Source organism: Triticum dicoccoides, chromosome 3A, assembly GCF_002162155.2.
Source record: "Triticum dicoccoides isolate Atlit2015 ecotype Zavitan chromosome 3A, WEW_v2.0, whole genome shotgun sequence".
NCBI classification, from domain to species: Eukaryota; Viridiplantae; Streptophyta; class Magnoliopsida; order Poales; family Poaceae; genus Triticum; species Triticum dicoccoides.
Window position 1 is genome coordinate 514,643,486 of NC_041384.1, and position 9,730 is coordinate 514,653,215.

Here is a 9,730-nt window from a genome sequence, read left to right on the forward strand (position 1 = left end):
CCTCCTACGGCGCGGGGGAAATCTCCCCCTTTGGCGCAAGATGCACCTGCACGCGATCCTCGCCGGGGAGCCGACGAGTCTGGCGGAGGAACTCGACGTGGTCTTCATGAACTTCGGAGCCGTCCCAGGTGCCGGAGCGCACTGGGGGAGGCGCGGCGGCGGAGGAAGAACTCATCGCGAGCTGTCGCCGGAGCGTTCGCCGGAGCTTGGGCGTGCGGCGGAGCGAAGAAGAGAAGAGGAAGGAGGAGAGCGAGGAGCAGCAAGGAGGAAGAGAACGAGGAGTAGTGAGAAGGAGGGGCGCGCGTGCCCCCCTCTTCCCCCTACTTATAGCCTCGTGGGCTGCGAAGCCGAGGGGGCAGACGTGGGGATTTACTGCGCCCACAACCCCACGACCCCCACGATCCATGATAAAGTTACTTCACGCAGTAACTCCACAGGAATCCCAACCGTCCACCGGGGCCGCAGCGGACCCGCTCGGGCGCCGAGGCGCGGTAGTGGCGGGCCCCGCCTATGGGCCTGTCCCGTCGCGCGGTAGGCTGGCAGGATGGCCTAGCCACGTGCCCTCGTGTGACAGGCCTAGAATGGGCGGCGGCCTGGAGGCTTAGCTAGCACGCCACTTAAATCCCGCCGCGACGTTCGAAATACTGAGCGAGTCAGAATTGAGTGAGTCCTAGTTGAGCAAGTCCGGCTCCTTCTAGTCGGCCTGACAGAAGTCAATCAAAGACCATGTGTTGAGCACCTGGAAAGAGAAACTGCTGAGGCTTCTCGGCCGATCGTCCGCGGCGCCTCACTAGCTTCGGGGTCTATTGTCGGAGTAATGTGCCACGGGTAGGCCAACCCGAGTCCCATAACCTTTCAAGACATTGGGGCAGGCTGCGCCCCTCAAGACCCCAGGACGAAGAGCCGCCTCCTGGGGAGTCGACGGCAAGACGGCCGACTGCCCGCTCACGGCCGAGTCCTAGGGACGACTTCCAGAGAAGCCGGCTTTGGGGAGTCGGCCTGCGACTCCAACAAACCCCATGACCTCATCAAAGGGGACGAGGCAGGGGCGTGGCTACAGTGAAGCCCACCCCCGCCCCTCACCAAGGGCAGGCATGGCCACAGCACGCCGTACCCGGGAAGATCTCCGTGCGGCGTGGCACTGTTGCCATGCCGGCCCTGACATCAGCATCGCAGGGCCGAATCCTGCACCCACGACGGCTTGTCTGTACGGCCCGGAGGCAGCAGGCCCCACCAGTCAGTGAGATCTCGGAAGACGGCAGGAGAACCACCAGTCGGACCCGTCGGGAGTCGGCCCGGGGGAGTCGGTCGAGCCCTCCCCTGGGGCCCACGCGCATTAATCAAGACGTGATGGGGAGTGGCAACAGTGACCGCCCGCCAGGCGGCGGGGCTGTTGCCACGACTTCATGATCAAGCCCGCGTCATCAGAAGCACGGCTACAGTAATTAGCAGCCGGCAAGACCCGCCCGCGGCGGATGCAGCCTGTCGGCTCCATACCAGGCCAGTCGGCGGGGCCCACCAGTCGGCGGGGCCCACCAGTCGGTGGGCCCCAGCGGTCGGCAGAGAAGACGGAGGCCAAAGGCACTGACAGCTGGCCCGCGTCCTGCTGGATTACCACTGTACCCCTGGGGGGTAGGCCTATATGAACCCCCCAGGGCACCCATGCAAAGGGTGGGAACCCATTAGCTCTAGACCAGATCATATAGAAGGGGAGAGCTAGCCTTGCCCTCTCCTACCACCAGAAAACAGCTCAAGGAGCAACCGTGTAAGCATTTTGCCATAATGATCATGCGGAGACCCCGCAAAGCAGCAGTAGGGGTATTATCTCCCCCGAGAGCCCCGAAGCTGGGTAAGATTCGCCGGCGTGCATGTCTTCGCCTCATCCCGTTTCCAGGCACCGGCGACGTTCTACTGGCCCCCACCATGATAAGCCATCCATTGGCATATCTCGCACCAAACCCCCGACACATATGAGGGTGCAGTGCGACCGCGGCGTGCAGGAGCGACCGTGTGAGGGTGTGGTGCGCCCGCGACAACCATGCGCAAGTGTACCTCTTTTTCATTTTGAAAACTTTAGGCAAGCTTGGCAAAAATGTGTGGCGAATTATGGCAATGCAAGGCCTAGATCCAAACAGGATAAGTACGTAGTACCACGTACTAGGAGTACTAGTGTTAAAAAAGGTGGGGTTTTCCTTCGCGGGATTAATCGATACAAATCCTCGTTACACGTGTCAATTAATGCGTATTTTTTTCTCCAAAGCCAAAAGAGCTGACCATCTCACTTCTCATCGCTTGATTAATGCAGCGCCATGCAAACCAACCTTCTCACTTCCGCATGCATGCAGGGGATATTAATGTCCTTGGTTGCTAGTACGAGGCATACCCCATCAATTTTGCCTCGATTAGTGTTAGTGGCCTGTTGGAAATTGTAATTTTGATATTACTAGCCTCGTGTACAAAAAAATGGAGGTAGTAACTATATTTGACTTCCTTCCCCATTGCGGTGACGTCGACGATATCTCGAACGTTGTGGTTTGGCGAAGTGGGTTCGACGAAGAACACCATTGAGGGAGACCACGGTAAGTCGTTCGCAAGTGCCGCCTGCAAGCCGAGACAGCCGCCTTATTTGCATCTAGGAAGTCCGTTGAACCAAAGGACGTGTAAATGTACTAGTACTACTCGTACACAATAGCGTCGTCCATCCAGCTTAGTGTGGTGAGATGGTTTCTCGAAGAAGACGATGGAGAAGCAGAGTCAGCGAAGAGTGAAATGATGGTTGCTTCGTCTGTGCTTTGTGATTTGACGCCTCACTACTTTGTGATTTGTGATAGAAGGGACAAGGGAGTAGACTATGTCCTCTATACTATAACTGCGTCCAAGCACGGGAGAAAGAGGTGAGACGTTGCATTTTTCTATTCCTTCAATCAATCAATCAATCAGGGAACTTCGGTTCCATCCTTTTGGCTTTGGCAACACTGTCCACAATGGTTCCACGATGCCAAAAGCTATTTTCATATTTGGCTACACATTGTGGATGCCCTTAACCGTACCACTTGGTTTTGCTCCTGTGCGCTATCTATACAAATCTCAATTATATTGATCTAAAAAATTATAGAATCAAGATTAGTAAAAAGGAGGTGATTTTGCCGCGCGGATGGTGGGGGAGGATTCTTATTTTTAGGGGACGTTGTCCTGGCGGTTTGCTAACATGCGGTCCCACATGTCAGTGCTTTACCAAGCCGATCCGCTTCCCGCATGAGGCAGAACAACGACAGAAGCAACACATGGTTAACTTGAAGAAGATGAGGAGAAGCAGATTCAGCAACGAGTGAAATGATGGTTGCTTCGTCCCTCCAACTTCTTTTTTAGCATTATTACTTCGTTCCTCCAACTTAACTGCAGGAAAGGTGCAACTTTGTGATTTGACGCCTCATTGCTCATTACTACGCTGGCGCCATGACTGGGTGCTTCACCCCGGCTGCTCTGCAGTGTATTTTGGTATGGCACGTGGAACCGGTAGCTTAATGCCCCACATGTCGGCGAAAGGGACTAGAAGATTTATGAAAGCAAGCGCTCCACTCTTACGACGGAGGAGTACACGACACGACGACCCAGTGAACTGTCACTTGTACTGTACATAGTACTATAGTTTTGCTGTTTCGCACGATCCATCGATACAAACCCCGATTAAAGATGAAAGGGCGGGATTTTTCCCGCGCGGTATATGATACTGGCCATACATTTCAAAGGCAATTTTAATGTATGCAAACTGAATAGTTAAGTAACAATATGATATCTAGTAAAGCTAAAAACACATATGATTTATTGTGTTAGAGTGTAGTAGTAGTAGTAGTAGTAGTAGTAGTGTTGTATTGCATAGTTGGTTAGATGTAACATGCGAGAACGTGTAGAGATGTAGTTTTGGATGGCCTACAGAGAGAAAAGCGTAATGTCGGATTTCGGGTTCCGGTGGACCCTTGAGGTTCGAACACTGGGGTGCGTGCGGAGATTTCGCCTCCTACCTACCTGCACCCCTCCGCCTCGCTAAGATCTAAGCTATGGAAAGAACATCACGAATGACACAGGGTTTATACTGGTTCGGGCCACCGTTGTGGTGTAATACCCTACTCCAGTGTGTGGTGTGGTGGATTGCCTCTTGGGCTGATGATGATGAACAATACAAGGAAGAACAGCCTCGCGAGGGTCTGCTCTTGGCTGGGGCGATGAACTGCTGGGAGGAGTTCAGTCACCCTTCTCTCTTTCTCTCTCTCTGCTCTTGTTCTTCTCCCTCTGATCCTTATTTTCTCCTCTCTCATCCTCTATCCTCCTTTCTCCCCTGGGGGTGGCTAGTCCTATTTATAGAGGCCCTGGTCCTCTTCCCAAATATCAAGCGGGAAGGGAGCCAACAATGGCGGGCTAATTTGAAGGGGGACAGCTAGTACCAGCTATCCTGACAAAAGTAGTCTTCGCCTGCACAAAGCTCTGGTGGTGACGCCGTCTTGGGCTCCACAATGACCTCCATCTTGCTGTCCTCCTGGTCTTGGTCTTGTTGCACCAAAATGGCAACCTTTGTGTAATGCCTCGGTACTCCGCGGCTGCGCTTGCCCCCTTTGCACCAAAGAGGAAAGGAGGACACTGCGCGGGCTGGCACCCGCCTGGCGCCTTTGGTCGTCATGGCTTGCGTCACGGGCACCTCGTGAGGTACCCTGCCTTGATCTCTCCGCCTCCTCGCGAGCCAGCCTGATGAGGCCGTGCCTGAGGAAGCTCCGCGTCGTCCGCCCCGCAAGGCTTGGCCCCTCGCGAGGGTCTTGGATCTGTGTTGATGAAGATGGGCCATGCTGGGCCCCCCTTTAAGCCACGCTGCAGGCCGTAGGCAGGCAAGTCTGGGGACCCCCGTTCCCAGAACACCGACAGTAGCCCCCGGGCCCGAGGCGCGCACGGACTTGGCCGTGCAGGGAGGCGGAAGGGCAAGAGCGAAGCGCCGCGGGCCCTAACAGCCTGCGGCCTTGGGCGCCATGTGGCGGTTGATTGGACATGGGTGTCTCCACTTCCCCATGCCGCCTCGCAACTACATGGATTGGACAAGTCCCTGCATGCAAAGCGGGTCATGATTACCTGCGATCATGGAGGTCGACGGTTGGCCTTCGCCGGCCATAAGTACGGAACGACGCGCGCCCTTCCAGTTTATCCCCCCTTGCTTCTCCTTCTTCTTTATGGCCCCGTCGAAGAGGTTCTCGGCCGCAGAGAAGGGGAAGGCTCGCCAGGTTGAGCCTGCCTCTCCCCCGCCCAAGCACGGCCGAGGGCGCCCTCGCAAACATCCTGTGGCCACCACGGCAGCTCCCCGCGGCCGTGGAGACGATTTCCAGCGCGGCGACGGGCGGATTGATGCGGCCGGGGGGCGTGCTCCGGTCGCGCGTCCCCCTAGGCCGCGCTTTCACGCTGCAGAGGTGCTGCCGGAGTTCACCGTGTGGTCGGCGGAGCCGACTAGCACCCGGCTTCCGCTTCCTCGCTTCCTCCTCGGCGAGCTCCCGACCGGCGCCCCGGGCGGCCTCTGGCTTCAGGCCGACGGCTGCTACAGCCGGGCCTCATGGGCTTCACTGGAGGTCTCCGCAACCGGGAGCCTGGCCCTGGCCCGCGGTTGGCAGACATTTGCCCGCGTGCGTGGCCTGAGCCGTCGTTGCACCCTGCACTTTAAGTTTGACGGTGATGCCACCCTCTACGTGAGGGTGTTTGGGGAAGATGGTCGCCGCGCAGGGTGTTGCCCCGAGGACGACGACCGCGGCCGGGAACCCAGCTCCGAAGATGATGGAGAAGACAATGCTCGCGTGACTGGCGGCGCTCGGGGTTCCCCAAGCTTCTCCGGTTCTTCTTTAGGCGGCGACTCTTCCAACGGTGGCCGCGGTCAGCCTCCACGCCGTCGCATCTGCTTGGGAGGTGGTAGCGTGTCCGCCCGCCGTTGCGCCCCGCTGAAGCGCGAGAGGGAGTCTGCCTGAGCCCCGGAGGCAGCTCGAGTCTTCCCTGCAGGCCGGTGTGAGGCGAGCTGCGCCTGATCTGTTCTTTCTTTTCCTTTTTTCCTGCGTTAAAAAAATAGTAGTGTGGAGCCCCGCGGGGGCGTGTTTGGGTTATTGCTGTTAATCATCGTTTTGCTTCCGTTATCGTGCCTTCCGGCTACGTGCCCGCGTGTGGATAGTTCCCGGCCCCAAGCCGTGGAGGGGCGACCGACCCAGGCCCTGTGTTCGTGTCGTGATGCCCGTGGGGCACGAACTGGAGGGGTGCTCCTGTAAAGGACCCAGGTCGCGAACCCTTTGAACGACTAGGACGGGAACACTCGCGAGGGCGTTCGGCGGTCCCCCCCTCGCGAGGCCTTGCATAAGAGAAATCGAGGCAGGAGAGTGAAAAGTCGAAGAACCACAAGCCAAAGACGGCAACAACTTCAATAAAACTTCGAATGAGAAGGAACAAGCCAACTGCGGAAAGCAAATGAAAAGCCGCGTCCGGCACCTAATCTAATCTTCGACGTCTTCTCACCAGCGCGGAGCTAAGTGCTGCCACTGGACGTAGGAGGGAGCCCCAGGGCCTGAGGCCGGCGCTCCTGAGACTCCGGGGCGTGTACAGCCCCAACTCATTATTACGTGAGTGTCATGGGCGGCGAGCTTCACAGGCGTTGGCCTTCTTCACAGGCTCCGGGCCTTTTCCAAAACGCGACAGCTTCACAGGCATTCGCCTTCTTCACAGGCTCTGGGCCTTTTCCAAAACGCGACAGCTTCACAGGCATTCGCCTTCTTCACAGGCTCCGGGCCTTTTCCAAAACGTGACAGCTTCACAGGCATTCGCCTTCTTCACAGGCTCCGGGCCTTTTCCAAAATGCGACAGCTTCACAGGCATTCGCCTTCTTCACAGGCTCCGGGCCTTTTCCAAAACACGACAGCTTCACAGGCATTCGCCTTCTTCACAGGCTCCGGGCCTTTTCCAAAACGCGACAGCTTCACAAGCATTCGCCTTCTTCACAGGCTCTGGACCTTTTTAGGGGTAGAACCTCCAGAGGTGCTGGATGTTCCATGCGTTCTGGACCGGCACCCCCTCCTGAGTCTCCAAGCGCACGGAGCCGGGCCTGGAAACATGAACAACTTTGAACGGGCCCTCCCACATGGGAGAGAGCTTGTGCAGCCCCTCCCTGGAGAGAACCCGCCTGAGCACGAGGTCTCCTACCTCGAGAGTTCTGGGGCGGATGCTGTGGCAGTGATATCGCCGCAGTGCCTGTTGGTACCTCGCCACTCGCAGCGCGGCTTCTCGGCGACGTTCCTCCCCCAGCATGAGGTCCATCACCCGCATGGCGTCCTGCTGCGCCTCGTCGAACGCCAGGACCCGCGTGGAGCGACGTCTGACCTCGTGAGGGGGGACCGCTTCAGCTCCGTAGACCAGGAAGAACAGGGTCTCTCCAGTCGGCTTGGTCGCAGTTGTGCGAATGGACCACAACACGGACTGAAGCTCGTCGTACCAACCTCTGCCGCAGGCCTCCAGCTTCTTCTTGAATGTCCTGGTCTTGAGGCCCCTCAGGACCTCTACATTGGCTCGCTCGGCCTGGCCGTTGCTTCGGGGGTGCGCCACCGAAGCGTAGCATATCTGCGTTCCAAGGTTAGCCCAGTGTGTTTTGAAGAGGTTACTGGTGAACTGCGAACCGTTGTCCGTGATGATGTGGTTCGGCACCCCGAACCGGCTCACGATGCCCTTGATGAACTTGACCGCGGAACCCACGGGAATGGTGCGGACAGCCTCTACTTCAGCCCACTTGGTGAACTTGTCCACGACGACGTAGAGGTAGCGGTAGCCCCCAGGCGCCCGAGGAAACGGGCCCAAGATGTCCAGCCCCCAGACTGCGAACGGCCATGAAAGGGGTATAGTCTGCAGGCCTCCTGCTGGCTGATGGATCTGCTTGGCGTGGAACTGGCAGGTCTCACAAGCTTTCACTAGTTTGACAGCGTCGTTGAGTGCGGTGGGCCAATAAAACCCACTGTGGAACGCCTTGCCGACGAGGGTCCGTGATGATGAATGATGTCCACAGTCTCCACCGTGTATATCTTCCAGCAGTTCCTTCCCTTGCTCCCTGGAGATGCAGCGCATGGACACATCGTTTGGTCGCTTCCGGTAGAGCTCTCCATCCTTGATGCAGTATGCCGTGGCCTGGCGTGCCACCCGCTCCGCTTCCTCCTCCTTCTCCGGCAGGGTCCCTTGTGTTAAGTAACTCCGGAGCTCCGTGATCCAGCATCTCTCCTGAGGTTCCATCGTCAGGAGCAGGCGTGCTCCTGAGGCCGGGCCACAGGCCGGAGCTCCCGAGGCAGGCGGCTGGGGGAGCTCCTCCTGAGGCTGAGCCGTGTTTGACAATGACGGCAGGGCTGAGGGCTTGAAGAGCTGCTCCTCAAAAACGCCAGGCTCCTGAGGTAACCGCCTGGACGCCCGTTTGGCGATGTCGTCGGCCTCCTGATTGGTGCCACGGGGCACATGCTGCAACTCCAACCCCCAGAATTGCTTCTCCGTCCTGCGGACCTCCGCAAGGTAGGCTTCCATGTTCTCATCTGTCGGCTCGTACACCTTGTTGGAGAAATTAACAAGGAGCTGCGAATCGCCCTTGATGGTGAGGCGTTTCACCCCTAGGGCAGCTGCGGCCTTCAAGCCCGCTATTAGACCTTCATACTCCGCTATGTTGTTGGAGACCTTTTCACCTTGCTGGAAACAGAGCTGCACAGCGTAGTAGAGCTTGTCCTGAGTGGGCGATATAAGCACCGCCCTAGCCCCAGCGCCATGCCTGGAGAACGCCCCATCGAAGTACATGACCCAACCTTCTGGCACCTCACTTCCCGGGGAGAGGGACCGATCCTCGTCTGCCTTGAGGCCTGGTGCCTCCGTCCATTCTGCCACAAAATCCGCCAACGCTGCTCCCTTGATGACTCTGGTCGTGCTGAATTCGAGCTGAAACGCTTGCAGTTCTATGTTCCACTCAGCGACCCTTCCAGCTGAGTTAGGGCTCCTGAGCACTCTCTCCAGGGGGTATGACGAGACGACCTTGATGGGGTGACCCTGAAAATAGTGCCGCAGCTTGCGCGAGGCCACCAGTAGGGCGAGGAGGAGTTTCTGAGGCATGGGGTACCGCGCCCTCGCATCCCGCAACACCGTACTGACGAAGTACACCAGGTGCTCAACGAGGTTGGGTGAGTCAGTGCTGGAGGCTCGCTTTGGAGACCGTGGCGCCTCTTGAGGCGATGAGGCCTCCTGAGGCTGGCCATCTGGGAGAGGGGCCTCTTCCGCCTCCGGTGCACTCCTCTGCAGCGGCTGATCCTCCTCAGCCGCGGTAGCGGTTCCTGTGGGCCTTCCTTATTCCTGTTTTGCCTTGTCCCGGGCTGCTGCCGTGGTTCTGATTCGACGCTCCTCTCTAACCGCCACCAAGGCCGCGCTGGCGGAGTAGGGAGTGGCGGCGAGGTAAAGCACCAGGTGCTCTTGAGGGCGCGGAGCCACCATGACTGGCGGGCTGGTCAGGTATCTCTTGAGATCCTGGAACGCCTTGTCGGCCTCTTCAGTCCACTCAAAGGGCCCCTTTTTCTTCATTAGCTTGAAGAAGGGCAGTGCTCGTTCCCCCAACTTGGAGATGAAGCGCCCTAGCACGGTCACGCGCCCTGTGAGCTTCTGCATTTCTCTGAGGGTCTTTGGCGGGCTCATATCTTCCACCGCCTTGACC